Below are 5,479 nucleotides of genomic sequence, written 5' to 3' on the forward strand. Positions count from 1 at the left end.
TTCGACTCTTTTTTTTTTTAATAAATTGAAGAAAAAAAGGAACTAAATCAAATCAAATGGTAGAAAACTATCACCGAAATGTTTTTCTAAAAAAAAAATTAATACACAGGTTGCAGCTTACAGGATAAATATCCAGACAAAACTCACTGGACAAAATGTCCGGTAGTGAACTAATTAATAAGACGCGGTTCCCAGTAGAACACCGAAGTCAAGCGTCACTGACTATGGTCAGTGTCCGGTTGGGTGACCACTTGGATCAATCTATGAGGGTATCGGCCCCCATTAAACTGTTCTAACGTAAAGTGCTCGACTTCGCACAACGCAGGTTGTCGTGCTACTGAAGAGGGGGGGTCTGCGGAGGATCAAAAATGTGATGCCATGTTTTTGGATCACCCTCAGGGATGTTACCCAGACCGTCGCCAATAGCCTATTGTGCAGCTCTAGTGTGGCGTGAACACGCAACGGTAGTTTTTTTTTTTTTTGCAGTATGACAACCAAATTTGAGCTTACAACTTATTCATAGCTTTATTATAACACCAATCAAGATATTTAATGTTCTAAATAGCAAATTTATTTCTGTTTTCTTCTTCTAAATGATGTGTTTTAAACATAATAATGCCCCAAAATATATAATATAGTGATTTTTTAACATTTTCTTAAGAATTGTTTATTTGAGGCATGCAAAACGGCAGAGCATAACTTAATTTTTTCTGTTTAATTTAACTTAACTTTAATGTAAACTAATGAACTTAATTTTAGCGTCCTAGATGCTAACTTTGAATTAGAAGGTGTTCTGTAATCACTCCACCAAATATATAGCTTTAAAATCATTGTCAGAAATGGAGTCCGGAATTAAACGCATTGGGATGACGAATTTACGAAAGGAGGAAAAAGCAAACATACTGATCAAACAAATCAGTTGAACCAATTGTTAGTGAAAATGATCAAAACAAATTTAAGTACCAGACGTCTAATAATCATCTGATATTCCCCCTCCCCCGATATTTACAGTCTCGTTTTCATCAGTAGTGATTTGTTAGATAGCGTTTTTCGTCGCTTGAAAATTAAATTGCAATTCTTAATGTACATTATTTTTTGTCACCAGTTTCAACTTAAAATGTGCATTAAGGATGATTAATAGGAAATATTCATGATATAATTATGTTGATAGCTTTATGTAACAAACAAAAGCACAACAATTAACACAAGCTATTTAACAGCATAAGTAAATTAACAAAATATAGCACCAGTTGCTTAACTAAAGCGCAACACAATGACTTAAAAGTAAAATAGACTTACTTTGTTTGAGTTATTTAAATAAATAAAAATTTGAATGTAAGTTAAAAACTTTTAAGTATGTGGAATATCTTTAGATATCTTCTTGTAGAGACACATTTTGTATCCTAGATACTCATTGTAGAATTCCATGTATTATTATGGTACTTTTTAACTTGAAAAATATATTTTATGAAGTAAAAACCTTATATCCTTAAAATTGTCATTCCCTTTAAGTTTATTTAAAGGCTAGGCTGCAATTCATCACGATATACGAATTAAACATACTTTTTTTTTTTTTACCAATTCCAGACAAGAACCATAAATAAAAGATATCAAGAATTGAAAAGACTTCTTTTATGTCCTTTTTTTTTCCCTTCCATTTCTGGGATGTTTATGGCCAAAAGAAGTTACGAACTTCTTAGATTTATGTTTCTTGAAACAAAAAAAAGTAGTTTTTTTCTCTTGATATTGTTTTAGGTTAAAAAAAAAAAGTAAAAGTTGAAGTGATATTGTTTTAGGTAAAAAAAAAAAAACCTGAAGATTCTATTGATGTAAGGTGAGCAAATAATCTTCAAAAATCTAGACCATAAAGAAGGAAAAAGAAGAGAAGTCAAAATAAACTAAATTTAAACAATTCTCTTAAAACATATTATGGCACTTGGTTTTAATCAAAATATATTTAAAATTAAAGTTATAACGAAATATTGATCACAAAAATGCTGTAAATTATTTACACAAATTAAAATGGTTTAGTTTTGTTTGAAAAAAAACGAAAATAAGTTTAATGCAATTTACAGAAATGTTGCCTAAGTTAATAGAAATATTTTTAATTTTCCAAAATGTGATCAAAGTTCTAATAATTAATAATAACTTATGTTAGATTCCAAGCTGTGACAGAGAAATTGTCACCTTGATGGATCTTAGTACTTACAAACATATATCATCTTAACAGAAGACAAGTTATGCAAAGGATAAAATCATTTTACCCTGCTCACGAAGGATTCTCCTGTTTGCTGAGACTCTATCCATGTTTGTTGAAAATAGCTGTTAGCAGATATCAAGCACCTTGCTTGAATAAGTTTAAAAAAATTGGAAATTATAAGGAACAGCTTGCTCTAAACTATGTGTTTGATGGTCAACGTGGGGAAGGATTCGTTGAGCGTAATGGCGCAGGTTCAAAACCCGGCGGTGGTCAATTTAATATAATGTAAAATAAACAAAAGAAAGAAATTTAAAAATTTACCACATCTGGGATTCGAACCCGTGCCAGCTCGCTCTTGACGAATAACATGCTGCGCATGACGCTAACCATTGAACCGCACTTATACGATATTATAGACCTCATCGGGGGTACCCAATGTGGCCCTCTAGATTACTATGCACGCATATCTAAAATGGTGAGTTCAATCGCTTTAAAATGAGGAAATTCGTCTTCTAAAAACCTTTAAAACTAGGCGATTCGAAGTCATTTTTCAATATTAACGCAAGGCCCAATATCAGTCCTTAATATTGACCCATAATATTTTAATTGGACCACGTATTATATTACCGGGTAATAGTGTACCCGATCGGAGTAAATAATTATATAACTCATAGAAGGTACGCAATGTGGCCCTATAGTTTACTATGTACGCGTATCTAAAACAGTGCGTTCAATCGCTTTAAAATGAGGAAATTCGTCTTCTAAAAAATTTAAAACGAGGCGATTCGAAGTCATTTTTCAATATTAACGCAAGGCCCGATATCAGTCCTTAATATTGAACCATAATATTTCAATTGGACCTCGTATTATATTACCAGGTAGTAGTGTACCCTACCAGAGGAAATAATTATAGACCTCATTGGGGGTACACAATGTGGCCACGTAGTTTGCCATGTATGTATATCTAAAATAGTCTTCTGAAAGGCTCTAAAATGAGGAAATTCGCCTTCTTAATTAGGAAGCTCGAAGTCATTTTTCAATGTTAACGTAAAGCCCGATATGGGACCTTAATATTGACCCATAATATTTTAATTGGACCACGTATTATACTACAGGGTAATAGTGTACCCTGAAACAGGAAAAATTTTAGACCTCATAGGAGGAACACAATGTGGCCCTGCATTTTACTATGTATGTATATCGAAAATAAGTGTTCTGAAAAGCTTAAAATGAGGAAATTCGCCATCTAAAGAGCATTGAAAATTCAAAGATATTTTTCAATGTTAACTAACGCAAGGCGCGATATCAGACCTTAATATTGCATAAAAACAAGGATATTCGAAGACAGTTTTCAATGTTAACAAAAGGCCCGATATCGGCCTTTAAGCTAAATATGCGAGAGGCTGGCATGTAAAGCGTGGCGCAGTTGGTAGCGCTCTGTACAAGGTTCATGTGTAGTCCCTGAGGTCTTGGATTCGAAACTCCGCGAGGGTCAATTTTAAATTTTTTTATTTATTTCATATTATTTTTTTCAATATACTTTTCGATATCATAACACGAATCAAGTGTTCTGTACATAAAATAACTAATTTTTCTTCAGGAAATAGCGAATATTAGCTAATAAACGAATAAATTTTGGATAATTTTTATTTATTCATTTATTTTATTTTATGTTATTTTTTTAACTTCTTTTTCAATATTTTTAAGTGAATAAAGTTTTCTATATATGAAAAGAATTTTTTTTCTTTTCATATATAGAAAACTTTAAGAGCGAATAATGGCTGAAAAAGGGACAAAAGTCATATCAGGAGGCACGCACACATCACACCCCGTAACTCCCTATAATATTAACCTATAAATTTCAAACTCGGCCTGAAATTAGAGTTTAATGTAACAAAAAATTGTGCTAAAGAAATTTTTTATAGACTAATTAGTAGGCCCAAATAGGACCAAAATAAGTTTTGTTGACTAACCTGGTATAGGTGTACTAAGCTAAAAATTCGCGAGGCTATCAAGTGAAGCGTGGCGCAGTTGGTAGCGCTGTGTGCAAAGTTGATGTGTAGTCCCGGAGGTCCTGGTTTCGTAACCCTGAGAGGATCGATTTTAAAATTTTTTTATTTATTTTATATTATTTTTTTAAAAATACTTTTCGATATTATAACGCGAATCAAGTGTTCTGTATATAAAAATAACTATTTTTCATTTGGGAAATAGCAAATAATAGCTAATAAACAAATAAGTTTTGGATAATTTTTATTTATTCATTTATTTTATTTTATGTTATTTTTTTAACTTCTTTTTCAATATTTTTAAGTAAATAAAGTTTTCTATATATGAAAAGAATTATTTTTCTTTGTTAAAGAGCGAATAATGGCTGAAAAAGGGACAAAAGTCACATCAAGAGGCACACACACATCACATCCCGTAACTCCCTAAAATATTAACCTATAAATTTCAAATTTGGCCTGAAATTAGAGTTTAATGTAACAAAAAATTGTGCTAAAGGAATTTTTTTTTGACTAATTAGTAGGTCCACAAAGGACCAAAATAGGTTTTGTTGACTAACCTGGAGTAGGTGTATTAAGCTAAAAATTCGCGAGGCTATCAAGTGAAGCGTGGCGCAGTTGGTAGCGCTGTGGGCAAGGTTGATGTGTAGTCCCGGAGTTCCTTGGTTCGTAACCCTGTGAGGATCTATTTAAATTTTTTTTTATTTATTTTTTATTATTTTTTTAAAAATACTTTTCGATATTATAACGCGAATCAAGTGTTCTGTATATAAAAATAACTATTTTTTATTTGGGAAATAGTGAATATTAGCTAATAAACGAATAAATTTTGGATAATTTTTATTTATTCATTTATTTTATTTTATGATATTTTTTTAACTTCTTTTTCAATATTTTTAAGTGAATAAAGTTTTCTATATATGAAAAGAATTATTTTTCTTTGTTAAAGAGCGAATAATGGCTGAAAAAGGGACAAAAGTCATATTAGGAGGCACACACACATCACATCCCGTAACTCCCTATAATATTAACCTATAAATTTCAAACTCGGCCTGAAAATAGAGTTTAATGTAACAAAAAATTGTGCTAAAGGAATTCTTTATAGACTAATTGGTAGGTCCACAAAGGACCAAAATAGGTTTTGTTGACTAACCTGGAGTAGGTGTATTAAGCTAAAAATTCGCGAGGCTATCAAGTGAAGCGAGGCGCAGTTGGTAGCGCTGTGGGCAAGGTTGATGTGTAGGCCCGGAGTTCCTGGGTTCGTAACCCTGTG

This window comes from Parasteatoda tepidariorum, chromosome 8, assembly GCF_043381705.1.
Source record: "Parasteatoda tepidariorum isolate YZ-2023 chromosome 8, CAS_Ptep_4.0, whole genome shotgun sequence".
Taxonomy (NCBI): domain Eukaryota; kingdom Metazoa; phylum Arthropoda; class Arachnida; order Araneae; family Theridiidae; genus Parasteatoda; species Parasteatoda tepidariorum.